Genomic DNA, 17,243 nt, shown 5'->3' with positions numbered 1-17,243 from the left:
GAGCGAGACTCCGTCTCAAAAAAAAAAAAAAAAAAGCCTGTACTAACTTGGGAAACAGTATTATCTTTGATTGCACTCCACACAATTAATAGACATGCTCCTTTGAAGAGTAGCACCAGGTATAATTGTTTGCTAAGCAACATTCCAATGCAATAGACTGAAAAAAGAACAAAATTAATAGGAGGTAATTTGGGAGTGAAGAGAAAAATTATCTTTCAAAACAACCATCCAATGTGTCTCAAGTACATAGTCCAGGCATCTAAGAGGTTTTACAATATTGTTACAGTGTCCAACATGACCTTTCACTTCCACTGTGTTGTTTATGGGCCCTGCAGTTGTCATGGCAACACTGATAACCAGCTTCTCAATGCCCAAGGAATGCCAGAGTTATCAAAGCAATTTCATTTTTTTAAATCTTCCAGCCTGTCACCCTATAAACTAAGAGGGAGTTGAGGCTCGGAGGCACACTTTCTAAATAAGAAGGTAAATGGCAAAACAGGAGCCTCCCCTGACTAAAGACCTCAAGGCCCAGAACAGGAGACCATTACCAAAGGAGGAGCCTTGGTTGTGCCCCTCTGGCTCAGATACCAACTGTGTAGCTCCTAGGATAAGGACAACGTTTGCATCCGGCAGCATCTTACTGCCCACCAGCACCTCCTGAGATGAGTCTACATGGCGAGGACCACGGAGACAGGGTTATCAACTCATCCATCATGTTCCACCCCAAGGTAGGTGGAAGAGGAGGAGGAGGCTGAGGGGTGAGTAAGCAGCTCTCTTGGCTCTGGTTTCATCTGTACAGCACATTTTCATTCTCTGCACAAACTCCTACAGCCCGATAATATAAAACTTCACTTAGTTCTTTAGTGTTGGGAAATATTTCACCTGTACAGAAAAGTGCAGCTAATATTGCAAATATGTCTGTGCCAGTTTTATCAAACTTTAATTTTGTTTAAAAGAAACAAACCTGTATGGGTATTGTTAATATTCTCTGGGTCTCCCTTCCAATCCTCTTTCTCTTCCTCTTTCCACAGCTAACTACTATCTTGACTTTACTATTTATCATTCCCATGCATATTTTATGCTATTGCTTCATATGTTGTATGATAATAAAAACATGTTATTGTTTTGCATGACTTTATAGAAACAGTATCACACTGTATGCATCCACTTGCAAACTTGATTTTTTTCACTCAACATTATGTTAGTGAGATGTATCCGTGTTAATACATGTAACTCTAGTTCATTTTTTTTTTTTTTTTTTGAGAGGGAGTCTCGCTCTGTCACCCAAGCTGGAGTGCAGTGGGGCACAATCTCCGCTCACTGCAGCCTCTGCCTCCCTGTAACCTCTGCCTCCCGAGTTCAAGGGATTCTCCTGCCCCAGCCTCCCGAGTAGCTGAGATTACAGGCACCTGCTACCATGCCCGGCTAACTTTTGTATTTTTAGTGGAGATGGGGTTTCACCATGTTTGCCAGGCTGATCTCGAACTCCTGACCTCAAGTAATCCACCCTCCTCAGCTTCCCAAAGTGCTGGGGTTACAGGTGTGACCCACTGCGCCTCGCCGAGTTCATTCATTTTTATTTGCTGAACAATAATCCATTATATGAAGGAAAATGATTGACTTATTCATTCTCCTATTTGAGGGCATTTAAATTTCTTATTCTTTGGAGTCTAATTTGCAAACCACGCTAATGTTAGCACATCAGAGCACTGTATAGAGGGAAGAAAGTCATACTTGTTTAAAAGCCTATGCAAACTAAGGAGGCAGTATTATCTCTGATTGCACTCCACATAATTAATAGGCATGCTCTAACGGATAAGTTATTGCTTAAATTTTTCACTCTTCCAAATAAGGTGTTCATGAACATACTTGTAAATGTCTCCCTGTGCCCATGTCCCCAAGTTTCTTACCTAGGAGTGGAATTGTTCGGACACAAAGTAGGCATATCTTTAACTCAACTAGATGCCATCCTCCCTGGAGTTCTCAGTGTTCATGAAACTTCTGGACCTTTTAAGGTCCAATTAATTTACTCTTCCAACATGCACCAACTCACACTTCTGCCAGCAGTAGGGAGAGTAACTATCTCCTATCTCTCCAGATCATCACCAACACTTAGATTAGTCAGACTTTTTATTTTCTGGTAGTATAATGGAAAGCAAATGCCATCCCCTACCCCTTTTATAAATTTATGTATTTTATTTTATTTTATTTTATCTTTCTTTTTTTTTTTTTTTTTTTTGGAAGCAGGGTCTCACTCTGTTGCCCAGACTGGAGTGCAGTGGAATGAACACAGCTCACTGCAGCCTCAGCCTCCCAGGCTCAAGCAATTGTCTCAAAGTAGCTGGAACTACAGATGCACACCACCACATCCAGCTAATTTTTGTGTTTTTTATAGAGACAGGGTTTCGCCATGTTGCCCAGACTGGTCTAGAACTCCTGAGCTCAAGCGATCTGCTTTCCTCAGCCTCCCCAATGTGTTGTGATTGTAAGCATGATGCACTATGTCCAGCGTATTTATTTCTTTATTTTTAATTTTTGCAGCTTTATACTTTGTCAAGGCATACTTGACAAATAAAAATTGTCTATATTTAAGTTATACAACATGATATATATGGTAAAATGATTACCACTATCAAGCTAATTAACATATCCATCAACTCAAATGGTTATCCTTGTGTGTATGGTGAGAACACTTAAGATCTATTCTCACAAATTTCAAGTATACAATACAGTATTATTAACTATGTCAGCATGCTGTATATATGGTTTCCATCCTCCACTTTTTAAAAACAGCTTTATTGAGATACAATTTATATACCATACAATTTACCCATTGAAGGTGTATAATTCAGTGACTTTTAGTATATTCACAGAGTTATGCGTGCATCACCACAATTAATTGTAGAATATCTTCATTACCCCCAAAAGGAATTTCATTCCTCTTAGCTGCCACCTGCAATTCCTCTCCTCTCCTGAAGCCTCCCCTGCCTTAGGCAATGACTGATCCACTTCCTATTGCTATAGATTTGCCTATTATGGACTTTTGATATAAGTAGAATTATATTTTCATTTTCTTCACAAATTCCTATAACCTGAAACGTAACACATCACACATCTTTTTTTAAACATTAGGAAATATTTCAGTATTTTATTGGTACCTATATTAATTTGAATTTGCATTTCCCTAATTGCTAGCTAAGTCTAGCAATGTTTTCAGATGTTTATTGGCCATTTGGAATTCCTTTTTTTTTTTTTTTGGAGACAGGGTCTCACTCTGTCACCCAGGCTGGAGTGCAGTGGCACAACCTTGGTTCACTGCAACCTCTGCCTCCCAGGCTAAAGTGATCCTCCCACCTCAGCCTCCTGATTTGCTGGGACTACAGGCCCACACCACTACACTGGGCTAGTTTTTGTATTTTTAGTAGAAGCGGGATTTCACCATGTTGGCCAAGCTGGTCTCGAACTCCTTACCTCAGGTGATCCACCTGCCTCAGCCTCCCAAAGTGCTGGGATTCCAGGCATGAGCCACTGCGCCCGGCCTCCTCTTCTACAAAGTGCCAATTTACATTCTTTTATCCAATTTTTGATAGGATTGCTTACCTTCTCCTTGTTTGTAGGAATTAGCTAATTAATCATATATTAATCCTTTTTGGTTATATATGTTGCAGTTCTCGTTGGAAGGCCATCCTCCCTGGAGCTCTCAGTGTTCCTGAAACTTCTGGACCTTTCTGAGAAACAGAGAGTGACATGCTAAAAAGATAAAGAATGCCTCCTTTTCTCCAGAACCATTTGCTTGCATTCCAAAGGATTTCAAAACCCCAGAGACCTTCCTCTCCTTTCCCCAGAGTGGATTTGTGTTTGCCTTGGAGATCAAAGGCTTTCTCTCTGCCTCCAGAATGGGTGAGAGGCCCAGACATGCCAGCAGCATCTGGTTGTGCTCTGAGATGAATCATTTCCAAGCTTTTGCCTGTGGTATGGAGGCCCATATGTGCAGGGTACATCTGGGTCACACTGTGCTGCCCTGTGGGAAATTGAGGGATGGGGAATTGGCAATTGGACTGCTAGTCAAGCAAATAATTGGTTTGTTTTCTGATCCAAAAACCTTGTGTTTCCAGACGGGATAAATCAATGAATATAGATATAAAAACCAAACAGATGTCTTCTCCTAGTCCATAGCTTGTCTTTTCCCATTGTTTGTGTTGTCTTTTTAAAAACGTGGTGGCAAAATATACATACAAAAAATTTACCATCTTGACTTTTTCTTTCTTTTTTTTTTTTGACGGAATCTCGCTCTTTCACCCAGGCTGGAGTGCAGTGGCCAGATCTCAGCTCACTGCAAGCTCCGCCTCCTGGGTTTATGCCATTCTCCTGCCTCTGCCTCCCGTGTAGCTGGGACTACAGGCGCCCGCCACCTCACCGAGCTAGTTTTTTGTATTTTTTAGTAGAGACAGGGTTTCACGGTGTTAGCCAGGACAGTCTCGATCTCCTGACCTCGTGATCCACCCGTCTCAGCCTCCCAAAGTGCTGGGATTACAGGCTTGCGCCACCGCGCCCGGCCCTTTTTTTCTTTTGAGACTTGTTTTGTCGCCCAGGCTGGACTTCAGTGGTACCATCTTGGCTCACTGCAACCTCCTCCTCCTGTGTTCAAGTGATTCTCGTGCCTCAACCTCCCAAGTAGCTGGGATTACAGGCCCACACCAGCACATCTGGCTAATTTTTGTTTTTTTAGTAGAGACGAGGTTTCACCATGTTGGCCAAGCTGGTCTTGAACTCCTGACTTCAGGTGATCCGCCCACCTCAGCCTCCCAAAGTGCTGGGATTACAGGCGTGAGCCACCGCATCCGGCCTTGACTATTTTTAACTGCACAGTTCGGTGGCATTATGTACATTCACAATTTTGTGCAACCAACACTGCCATCCCTCTCCCGAATTTTTTCTTCTTCACAAATGGAAACTGTCCCCATTAAACACTAACTCTGCTTTCTTTCCTCCCCACAGTGCCCTGGCAACCATCATTCTACTTCCTGTCTCTATGAGTTTGACTACTCTAAGGACGTGATCTAAGTGGAATGACAGTATTTGTCCTTTCGTGTCTGGCTTATTTCACTAAGCGTAGTGTCCTCAAGGTTCAACCATGTCGTGGCATGTGTCAGAATTTCCTTGCTTTTCAAAAAATTGTGGTAAAATATACATCACATAAAATTTATGTTTCAATCATTTTGAACTGTACATTTCAGGGGCATTAAGTCCATTCACACTGTGGTGCTGCCACCCCCAGCAGCTATCCACAGAACTCTTTTTCATGTCGCAAAACTGAAACTGTAACATTAAACAATAACTCCCCGGCCGGGCGCGGTGGCTCAAGCCTATAATCCCAGCACTTTGGGAGGCCGAGACGGGTGGATCACGAGGTCAGGAGATCGAGACCATCCTGGCTAACACGGTGAAACCCCGTCTCTACTAAAAAATACAAAAAAACTAGCTGGGTGAGTTGGCGGGCGCCTGTAGTCCCAGCTACTCGGGAGGCTGAGGCAGGAGAATGGCGTGAACCCGGGAGGCGGAGCTTGCAGTGAGCTGAGATCCGGCCACTGCACTCCAGCCCGGGCGACAGAGCAAGACTCCGTCTCAAAAAAAAACAACAACAATAACTCCCCATTCTCCCTTCCCCCCAGCTCATTTCTTTTTAAGGCTGAATAATTTTATTTTTATTTTATTTTTTAGAAATAGGGCCTCTCTGTTGCCCAAGCTGGAGTGCAGTGGTGCGATCATAGCTCACTGCAGCCTTGATCTTCCCGGGTTCAAGCAGTCGTCCTGCCACGTCTGCCAGGTAGCTGGGACTACAGGCATGCACCACCACACCTGGAATTTTTTTTTTTTTTTTTTTAGACAACATCTCACTCTATCGCCTGGGCTGGAGTGCAGTGACACGATCTCAGCTCACTACAACATCTGCCTCCTGGGTTCAAGTGACTCTCTTGTCTCAGGCTCCCGAGTAACTGGGATTACAGGTGCCTGCCACCACTCCTGGCCAGTTTTTGTATTTGCAGTAGAGACGGGGTTTCACTATGTTAGCCAGGCTGGTCTCAAACTTCTCACCTCAAGTGATCCACCTGCCTTGGCCTGCCAAAATGTTGAGATTACAGGCGTGAGCCACCGCGCCCGGCCTAATTAATTTATTTTTTATTTTTTTTGTAGAGACAGGGGTCTCCCTGTATTGCCCAGGCTGGTCTCAAACTCCTGGGCTCAAGCATTCCTCCTGCTCGTCCTTCCAAAGTGCTGGGATTACAGGCGTGGGCCACTGCGCCCAGCCCCAAAGCTGAATATTGTATCTATTGTATGCGTCTAGCACATTTCGTTTATCCGTTTATCTATTAATAGACAGACATGTGGGCAGCTTCCACCTTTTGGCTATTGGGAATAATGCTGCTATAAAACTTGGCATACAGTATCTGTTTGAATTTCTGCTGTCTTGTTGGGGTGTATTGGTGTGATCACAGCTTACTGCAACCTCTGCTTCCTGGGCTCAAGTGATCCTCCTCAGCCTTGTTTATGCTGTCTTTTGACAAATAATAATAATAATAATAAAATAAAATAATATTAACACATTTACTTTTTCTACCCTTTCCTTGATGGTCTGTGCTAAAATTTTTATGTCCCATAAAACATCATTTTTAAATGTACTACGCTTGCTTGGATGGCCTGCCTGGTTTCTGGTTCCCACTGCCCCATAGTCATAATGTGAGACTATTTACCCCCAACTCAGGACCTAGACCAATGCTGGCTGAATCACAGCGTTGCTCTCACAGCCATGAGCCCATTGGCAAACACAGAGCTCATTAGCCACAGAGTGGCTAGTAACACTCAAGCCTCATGTCCTGGGTCCACTAATCAGCCTCTTCTGTCAGCATTCCTTGGGTCCAACCCCAGTTGAGTAACTCCGATGTCAGGCCCAGTTCCTCTTAGCTGAGCCTGTGTGTTCTCAGGGGTTCTTCTAATGAATGGAGTCTTGTATCTGAACTCAGTCCCAGGATTGAGTGTGGTTGTTTCCTGTGCCTGGACCCCCATACGCCTTGTTCAGAGCATAATTATCTGCATTCCACTCACCTACCAGGACTTTCTCCAACTGCTTGTGCCAGAAATCTTTCCTAAGCCTACTTCCTGGGTCAGTGAGGGTTAGGTGACCAGAGTCCTGGGGTCACAGCCTCCTCCCCATGCTGTTTAGACTATGACTAGAGGTGCCAACATTCCTCAGGTGCACAAAATAATCACAGTCATTCCACAATTTGTATACCATGTACTATGTGCCAAGCACTGCTTGGATGCAGACAGATAACACCCACACTCTCATGGTGCTTACAGCATGGTTGATGCTAAAATAATTAATTGGGAGGTCATTAGGCTGAGGACGCTGCAGCACCCTGGGTTCCTACCTAGCAAACTGAAACCCAACTCCCTGTAAATGGTCATATTCTAGGCATCAGAAACTGCCAACTAACCTCTGACAAGATTTTACACAGAAATGATTTCTTTGCCTTGCTTCCATGTTCACCCTGTAAAAGCCTTCCCCTAGTACCTCTTTGGGGGAAGCCCTAAATTACTTGTGGTCTTGGAACTGCCAGATTCATGAATTACTATTTGCCAAATAAACTCCTTTTTTTTTTTTTTTTTTTTTTTTTGAGACAGAGTTTCGCTCTGTGCCAGGCTGGAGTGCAGTGGCACAATCTCGGCTCACTGCAGCCTTTGCCTCCTGGGTTCAAGTGATTCTCCTGCCTCAGCCTCCCAAGCAGCTGGGATTACCAGGCGCCTGCCACTGCACCCAGCTAATTTTTGTATTTTTAGTAGAGATGGGGTTTCACCATGTTGACCAAGATGGCCTTGATCTCTTGATCTCATGATCCACCTGCCTCGGCCTCACAAAGTGCTGGGATTATATGCATGAGCCACCATGCCCGGCCCAAATGAACTCTTTAATATTTTAGTGTGCTTCAGTTCACCTTTTAACATGGAAGATCAGACAATAAATAAGTAAACAAAGGAAATTGTTGCAATATAGGCTAAGACTCTAACGGTTCTAAACAGGGTGTTAGGCTAGCGAATAACTTAGCCATGGAGATGCTGAGTCTAAGGTGTTTGGGGAACGCCTCTTTGAGGAGAAGATATGAGATCTGAGAGCTAAAGGTGGGGAAGGAGCTGGAGGAGGAGCATGCTAGGCAGAGGCTGACAGGAACTGCAAAGGCTTTCAAAGCCAGCTGGAGAGTCAATGTGCTGCTGCCTGGGCTGAACCACAGCTCCCAAGCCTATGCCAAGGAGCCCCAGTTCACCAGCAGTGCAGCCAGCTTTGTGATCTCCATGGCACTACCTCCTTATTTGAAATCCCCTCCTCTCCACCTGGCCCTCCCAAGATCTGATCTCCAAGGTGGACCTCAGCCAAGCTGCTGTGACCATTGCTGTTTCAAGATACTAATTTGACAAGATTTTAGGAGGTAACAGAGGATCAGCCTTGAAGATGCAAATGTAAATAAGCAAAAGAATTGAAAGCAGGCCCAAGGCAGTGGCTCATGCCTTAACCCTAGCACTTTGGGAGGCCAAGGCAGGAGGATCGCTTGAAACCAAGAGTTGGAAACCGGCCTCGGCAACATAGTGAGACCCCATCCCTACAAAATAAGAAAAACTAGCTGAGCGTGGCAGTGTGCCCCTGTGGTCCCAGCTACTCAGGAGGCTGAGGCGGGAGGATCACTTGAGCCCAAGATCACATGACTGCACTCCAGCCTGGGCAACAGAGCAAGATGGCCCTGTCTCAAAAAAGAAAAGAAAATTAAAAGGAGAGTCTTGAAGAGATATTTGTCCACTGATGTTCACAGCAGCATTCTTCACAGTAGCCAAAAGATGAAAACAAGCCAAGTGTTACACATGGATAGTTACCATATTCAAAATGTAATATTGAAATGTTTCAGACTATAAAAGGAAGGAAATTCTTTTTTTTTTTTTTTTTTGAGACGGAGTCTCGCTCTGTCGCCAGGCTGGAGTGCAGTGGCGCAATCTTGGCTCACTGCAACCTCTAACTCCCTGGTTCAAGCAATTCTCTTGCCTCAGCCTTCTACATAGCTGGGATTACAGGCACACACCACCACACCCAGCTAATTTTTATATTTTTAGTAGAGACGGAGTTTCACCATGTTGGCCAGGATGGTCTCAATCTCCTGACTTCATGATCTACCCACCTCGGCCTCCCAAAGTGCTGGGATTACAGGCGTGAGCCACCATGCCGGCAGGAAATTCTCACAGTCTACAACATGGATGAATCTTGGAGAACATTATGCTCAGTGAAATAAGTCAATCACAAAAGGACAAATACTGCATGATTCTACTTATATGAAGTTCCTAGAATAGTCAGATTCATAGAGGTAGAAAGTAGAATTGGTGTTTTCAGGGGCCAAGGGGAGGAGGAATGGGGAGCTATTGTTTAATGGGTACACAGTTTCACTTTTGGAAGATGAAAAAGTTCTGGCAATGGAGGGTTTTGATGGTTATACGGCAGTGTGAACGTACTCAATGCCACTGTCTTGTGAGAACCGCAAAAACTCTCAGCCTGAAAAACTTCATCTAAACCTCTCTTGAGAGCCTTGACCAAACTCTCACATTGCTTTTAGCAGCCTACAGCCTGACCCCTGGGAAAATCCAGCCCCCCTTGAGTTCCTGTCTGGAAAAACTCAAGGCTGACAACTGATCTGATTGTTCCAGGCACCTGATGATAGACCTCTGACCTCCCTTTCTTAGTGCATTTACTTAGAAAAAAAAGAAAAGTTTACAATTGTAAATCTTTCCTCTCTCTCTCTTTTTTTTTTTTTTTTTTTTTTGAGACAGAGTTTCTCTCTTGTGGCCCAGGCTGGAGTGCAATGGCATGATCTCAGCTCACTGCAAACTCTGCCTCCCAGATTCGAGCAATTCTCCTGCCTCAGCCTCCCAAGTAGCTGGGATTAGAGACGCCTGCCACCACACCCAGCCAATTTTGTACTTTTTGTAGAGATGGGGTTTCACCATGTTGGTCAGGCCGATCCTGAACTCCTGACCTCAGGTTATCCACCTGCCTTGGCCTCCCAAAGTGCTGGGATTACAGGCATGAGCCACCATGCCCAGCCTGACAGTACCCTCTTTTAACATTGCGATCTGCAGATGGATGGCATAGGTGTGAACCAGCTCACTGGACCCGCTGCCATTTTGCAAGGACAGAGGGCCAGTGTGACAGCTTTCTGTATCCCAAGCTCTTGTCCAGTGTACTGGAAGAATCAGGTCACACATGGACTTGAAAGACGAATGCAGGCGTTTTACTGAGTGCTGGAGGTGGCTTTCAGTGGGATGGATGGGGAGCTGGAAGGGGGATGGGGCGGGAAGATGATCTTCCCCTGGAGTTTGGCCGCCCAGCAGCCAGTCTCCTCTCCGACCATCCACAGCCGAACTCCTCTCAGCATTCAGATGCACCTTCTCTTCTCTCTGCCGCGCCATTCTGCATTTGTCTGCTAGTCTCCTTGTCTGCTTCTGGAGCCTGGGGTCTGGGATTATATAGGTACAGGATAGGGGGTGTGGCAGGCCAAAAGAAAGCTTTTGGATGCAAAAACAGGAATGCCTGTCCTCATTTAGGGCAGCAGATATCCAGGCTTCAGGATGGGACTTCCCACCCTGTCCCCCTTCCAGTTCTCCATCCGTCCCACTGAGAGCCACCTCCACCACTCAATAAAACCCCTGCATTCCCCCTTCAAGTCCATGTGTGACCTGATTCTTCTAGTGCACTAGACAAGAGCCTGGGATACAGAAAGCTGTCACACTGACCCTCTGTTCTTGCCAGGGAATCTCCCTCTTCTACCCAGCATTTCTCTGTCTCCTGTCTGTATCACTACTTCTCAATTAGGTAGCATTTCAGAGTTTTGAAATTAGGAGTGGCTGGATGCGGTGGCTCATACCTATAATCCTAGCACTTTGGGAAGCCAAGGAGGGTGGACTCCTTGAGCTCAGGAGTTGGAGACCAGCCTGGGGAACATGACGAAACCTTGTCTCTACAAAAAATACAAAAATTAGCCAGTTGTGGTGATGCATGCCTGTAGTGCCAGCTACTCGGGAGACTGAGGTGGGAGGATTACTTGAGCCTGGGAGGTTGAGGGAGGCTACACAGTGAGCCTGTCATCCAGCCTGGGTGACAGAGTGAGACCCTGCCACCAAAAAAAAAAAAAAAAAAACAATTTTTTTATTTTTGTTTTAGTGCAATGGTGTGATCTTGGCTCACTGCAACCTCTACCTCCTGTTTCAAGCGATTCTCCTGCCTCAGCCTGCTGCGTAGCTGGGATTACAAGCACCCGCCACCACGCCTGGCTAATTTTTGTATTTTTAGTAGAGATGGAGTTTTTCCATGTTGGCCAGGCTAGCCTCGAACTCCTGACTCCTAGTGATCAGCCTGCCTCGGCCTCCCAAAGTGCTGGGATTACAGGCATGAGCCACCACACCTGGCCAGCAAGAAAAGAAATTTGGGGTACTGCTATACTCCTGGCACATTTGCACCCAACCATGGGTGATGCCAGAGGCACAAGGGCTTTGGGTGATTGAGATTCATCCCAACTGTAATTTCTACAGAGACTGTGTTGTTCTATTGCTGTATAACAAATTACCCCAACACCGAACAGCTTGAAACAACAATAAACACTTATTAGCTCACACAATTCCTGTGGATCAGGAAGTTGGGAATAGCTTGTCTAGGCAGTTCTTGCTCAGGGTGGTTCGTGAGGTTGCAGTCAAGAATCAACCAGGGCTGCTGTTATCTAAAAGCTTGGCTAGGGCTGGAGGACCTACTTCTGAGATGGCTCAGTGGTATGGCTACAGGCAGGAGGCCTCAGTTCCTCACATGTGAACCTCCTCATAAGGCTGCTTGAGTGTCCTCACAACATGGCCACTGACTTATCCCAGAGCAAGTGGTTTGAGAGAGCAAGGAAGAAGCTGCAATGCCTTTGTGACCTGGTCTGGGAAGCCACACATCCTCACTTCTGCATACTCTACTCGTTGGCAGTGAGTTACCAAGTCCAAGCCAAACATAAGGGGAATTAAGCTCCACCTATTAAAGAAAAGAGTATCAAAGAATATGCAGACACCACAGGGACCAGTTTCTTTCTCATGCTGAGAGAAGAGGGAGGGAAAACAGGGGAGGAGGAGGTGCTAACACTGACAGTGCTGAAGGTGGGAGGACAAATAGAGCCACCAGTGAGACTGGTATCCAAACCACCAGCCCTGGAATTATGCCTTAGTGTGGTGAGATACTTAGATGCTTGATTTCAAGATCAGGAGGGAATCAGAAGAAAATTAGTAGGTGGTAGTCTTCTTTATAGAAGAAAATTGGGAGCATATCAGAAGGTCTTATAGGATAAAGCTCTTCAATCAAAGACCTAATGAAATGCTCCAGAGAAGATACCCAGAGAACCAGTGTCTGGGGATCATGAACACACAATTATTAAATACTGGTTACTATTTGAAAATTAAAAAGCAAGGAATTTTTTTTTTTTTTTTTTTTTTTTGAGACAGTCTTGCTCTTTTGCCCAGGCTGGAGTGCAGTGGTGCAATCTCAGCTCATGGCTCACTGCAGCCTCCACCTCCTGGGTTCAAGCAATTCTCATGCCTTAGCCTCTTCAGTAGCTAGGATTACAGGTGTGTGTCACCACACCCAGCTCATTTTTTGTAGAGATCGAGTTTCACTATGTTGCCCAAGCTTGTCTTGAACTCCTGGGCTCAAGTGATCCACCCACAGCAGCCTCCCACAATGCTGCAATTACAGGTGTGAGCCACTGAACCCAACCAAAATTATTTCTAAGTAAGATTCCTAGAAACCACAGAAGAAAAAAATCAATCAATTCAACCTCTTAAAAAAAAAATTTTTTTTTAAATGCTTGGAAAACTTATCTTCCCAACTCCTATCACAGACAAAGATATATAGGGGTTCTTGAAAATTAATAAGAAACTGAACAAACTCAATAAAATAATGGGCAAAGATAAGATAGCTCATAGAAAAGGCTCTTCACATCAGAATCTCTGTCAACTTCTCTCATAACAAGAAAATGCCGAGTTAATGGCCAGGCATGGTGGCTCACGCCTGTAATCCCAGCACTTTGGGAGGCCAAGGTGGGTGGATCACTTGAGCTCAGGAGTTTGAGACCAGCCTGGCCAACAATGCAAAACCCCATCTCTACAAAAAATACAAAAATTAGCTGGGCATGATGGTGCACACCTGTAGTCCCAGCTACCTGGGAGCCTGAGGCAGAGAATCACTAGAATCCAGGAAGTGGAGGTTGCAGTGAGCCAAGATTGCACCACTACAGTCCAGCCTGGGTGACAGAGTGAGACTCTGTCAGAAAAAGAAAGAAGAAAGAAAGAAAGAAAGAAAGAAAGAAAGAAAGAAAGAAAGAAAGAAAGAAAGAAAGAAAGAAAGAAAGAAAGAAAGAAAGAAAGAAAGAAAGAAAGAAAGAAAGAAAAAGAGAGAGAGAGAGGGAGGGAGGGAGGGAGGGAGGGAGGAAGAAAGGGAAAAGACCAAGTAAAAACCCAACTGAGACACATTTATTCATCATGTAGTTTGGCAGGGTGAAAATGCTAACAACATATTGATAGTATCTGGGGACGGGCGCATTCACCCATTGCTGGTGGGAGTGTAAACCCACACCTACATCTATGAAAGGAGACTGGAAAATATCCACCAAAACTACAAGTGCACATACCTCTTAATCACAATCCCACTTCTAAGAATTTAAGCCTATATATAACCTCCGTATGGGTGAAATCATGTATGAAGGACATTATTCACCGAAGTCTGAAAGGATCGGAAAGAACAAAATTTCCATCAAGACTGGGCCAGTTAAGCTGGGCATGGTGGCTCATGCCTACAATCCCAGCACTTTGGGAGAATGAGGCAGGAGGATCACTTGAACTTGGAAGTTAGAGACCAGGCTGGGCAACAGGGAGACCCTGGTCTCTACAAATAATTTTTTAAAAATGAGCCAGGCATTGTGGCCTGTGCCAGAGGTCCCAGCCACTTGAGAGTCTGAGGTAGGAGGATGACCTGAGCCTGGGAGGCAAATGGGAGAGTTCCCTGGTCCCCCCTCACAGGGCATGTGACAGGGGTGCAGCTCTCTGTTCGACTGCCCACAGCAAGCTCAAACTCCTTGCAGGAGGGGGAGCATGCAGATGGGCAGGTGCAGGAGACAGAGCGAGCACTTTGGGCTCCAGCCCTGCAGTAGTGTAGTGTCTAGGGGTAGGTGCCTGCAACCCCAGTGTTGCAATGCTCTTTTAGTTCTGCCATCCACAGACAGCTTAAGTATTAACCAGCTCAGGGCCCCTCTGCCTTTCTGCAAGGGCAGAGGTCCAGTGTGACAGCTTTCTGTATCCCAGGTTCTTGTTTAGCATCCCAGGAGAATTGAGTCACACATTGAACTTGAAGGATAAATGTGGGACTTTTACTGAGTGGTGGAAGTGGCTCTCAGTGGGATGGATGGGGAGCTGGAGAGGGGATGGAGTGGGAAGATGATCTTCCCCTGGAGTTTGGCAGTCTGGCAGCCAAACTCCTCTCAACGTTCAGACGTTCCTTCTCTTCTCTCTTTATCTGCTGTATTGTTTTGCTGTTCATCTGCTTGTCTCCTCATTGCCTTGTCTCTCTCTGGAGCCTGGAGTTTGGGGTTTATATGGGTACAGGATAGGGAGTGTGATGGACCAAAAGGCAACTTTTGGGGTGCAAAAACAGAAATGCCTGTTTCCCATTTAGGGCCATGGGTATCCAGGCTTGAGGGTGGGGCCTCTGCTGGGGAACTGTCCTCTTCTACCCAGTATTTCCCTGTCTCCTGTCCAGAGTAGGAGGTTGAGGTCACAGTGAGCCATGATGATCACACCACTACACTCCAGCCTAGCCGACAGAGAGAGACCCTGTCTCAAAAAAAAAAAAAAAAAAAAAAAAAAAAGAAGAAGAAGAAGAAGAAAAAGAAGAAGAGTGGGTCAGTTAAACAAATGACACATGTAATCCAAAGGCATATGTTGGACAAATGGCAGAGATCTACATACACTGATATGAGCAAAGTTTCAACCAAATGTGTTAGCTAGTGAAATAAGCAAGGTACAGAACCATGTGAATGTCACTATTTATTTAAAAAAGAGCAAGGGAAGAATATTTGTGTGTGCTTATTTGCTTGTGTACACAAAATCTGTGAAAGTCACACAAGAAACTGGTACTATTGCTTACTTTTTGAGTAGCTTCGGAATGACGAGGATGGGAGAAAGAATTTTCACTTTATATCTTTTTGTATCTCTTGAATTTTGAATCAAGTGACTGTAATACTATTTCTAGGAAGAAAAAAAAAATTAAATACAAACAAAAAGAGTAGGGCCAAAGTTGAAAAGTATAGTCACACAAACACAAACTTTTTTTAAAGTTGAGATAGTAGTCACATAACATAAAATTCACCCTTTTAAAGTATACAGTTCAGTGGCTTTTAGTGTACAGACACAGGTGTATACAACCATCATCACTGTGTAATTCCAGAACATTTCCATCACCCCAAAGGGAAACCCTAAACCCCATGGCAGTCACTTGCCATTCCCTCTTCCCTCTAGTCCCTGCCAACCACCCGTTTGTCCTCTGTATCTATGGATTTGCCCATTCTGGACATTTCATAAAACGAGAATCATACAATATGTCATCTTTTGTGGCTGACTTCTTTCACTCAGCGTAATGTTTTCAAGATTCAGCCATGTTGTTGCATGTTGCAAAAGAACTTACTCATTTTTAAGGCTGAATAATCATCTGTTGTTTGAATACTCACATCCATTTATTAGCTGATGGACATCTGAGTTGTTTCTACTTTTCAGCTATCAAGAATAATGTTTCATCAGGGCACGGTGGCTCATGCCTGTATTCACAGCTCTTTGGGAGACTGAGGCAGATCATTTAAGGTCAGGAGTTCGAGACCAGCCTGGCCAACTGGTGAAACCTGTCTCTACTAAAAATATAAAAATTAGCCGGGCATGGTGGTGCATGCCTGTAATCCCACCTACTCAGGAGGCTGAGCCAGGAGAATTGCGTGAACCCAGGAGGTGGAGGTTGCAGTGAGCCGAGACTGCGCCACTGCACTCCAGCCTGGGTGACAAAGCAAGACTCTGTCTCAAAAAAAAAAAAAAAAAAAAAGAAAGCAAAGAGTCAAAGTTTCGCTTAAGGCAAATCTTTTCTTTCCAGTTCCAAACACCTCTCACCCACCCTCCTCGGGTCCTCCCGTCTTTTCCTTTCTCCTTCTGCTGCTGCTGCTGCTGTCCTTAGATGCCCCTTCTCTCTCCCAGTCCTTCTCTCCTCTCCCCCCTACAGAACACCTTTCTTTCTTCCTTTACCATGCATTTTTTCATTCTCTCCTCTGTTTGCCAAGATGCACAATCATCATTGCCAAATTAAGTCATCCTGGAAAAAATTAAACAGCTGGCCCACCCAAGCTTTATTTAAACCATCATTTTTGCCATGAGCTCTTTGCCTGCAGGCCAAGAGGTTTGTTGAAACCCGTCCTGCCCCCAGTCTTGGGGAAGTGTGAGGCTGTGGTATTTTTCAAGCCCTGGCTTACTGAGCACCAAGAAACTCAATCTCGCTCTTTTTTTTTTTTTTAAAGACTAGTTGAAGCTGGTCAAGTGAAGCACTGGGAGTGGAGAACCAAGACTCTCTTAACAGAGATTAGGGTCAGCAGCAACTGGACAATGTTTAGCTCCAGATAAGTTCCGGAGAAGGTGCAGGGTGCAGTGGATCATGCCTGTAATCCCAGCACTTTGAGAGGCTGAGGCAGGTGGATCACAAGGTCAGGGGTTCGAGACCAGCCTGACCAACATGGTAAAACCCCATCTCTACTAAAAAATACAAAAATTAGCCAGGTGTGGTGGTGCATACCTGTAATCCCAGCTACTCAGGAGACTGAGGCAGGAGAATCATTTGAACCTGGGAGGCAGAGGATGCAGTAAGCGGAGATTGCACCACTACACTCCAGCCTGGCCAACAGAGGGAGACTGCATCTCAAAAAAAAAAAAAAAAAAAATCTGGAGGAGCAGATCTAGGAAAAGTCACACACATGTGCAGACACACAACACACACATACACCTGTACACACATGCGCCCTCCCGAGGAATCTCTGCTGGGAGTCTCTCCTGGGAGTCAGAGTAAACAAAACCAAATCATTAACACAAAAGATAAGGGCTCC

At 45.0% G+C, this 17,243-nt stretch overlaps 1 long non-coding RNA gene across 1 annotated transcript; it reads left to right on the top strand.

Annotated features, from left to right (window-relative positions):
• The first annotated feature begins 444 nt into the window (after nucleotides 1-444).
• LOC119626755 (uncharacterized) lies at nucleotides 445-4,246 on the top strand. The gene is made up of 2 exons (XR_005242890.2): nucleotides 445-728; nucleotides 3,669-4,246. It is a non-coding gene; the product is annotated as an uncharacterized lncRNA (long non-coding RNA).
• The last annotated feature ends 12,997 nt before the right edge of the window (nucleotides 4,247-17,243 follow it).

The sequence above is a fragment of the Chlorocebus sabaeus genome, chromosome 17, assembly GCF_047675955.1.
Source record: "Chlorocebus sabaeus isolate Y175 chromosome 17, mChlSab1.0.hap1, whole genome shotgun sequence".
NCBI classification, from domain to species: domain Eukaryota; kingdom Metazoa; phylum Chordata; class Mammalia; order Primates; family Cercopithecidae; genus Chlorocebus; species Chlorocebus sabaeus.
This window is presented reverse-complemented; position numbering and strand designations above follow the sequence as displayed.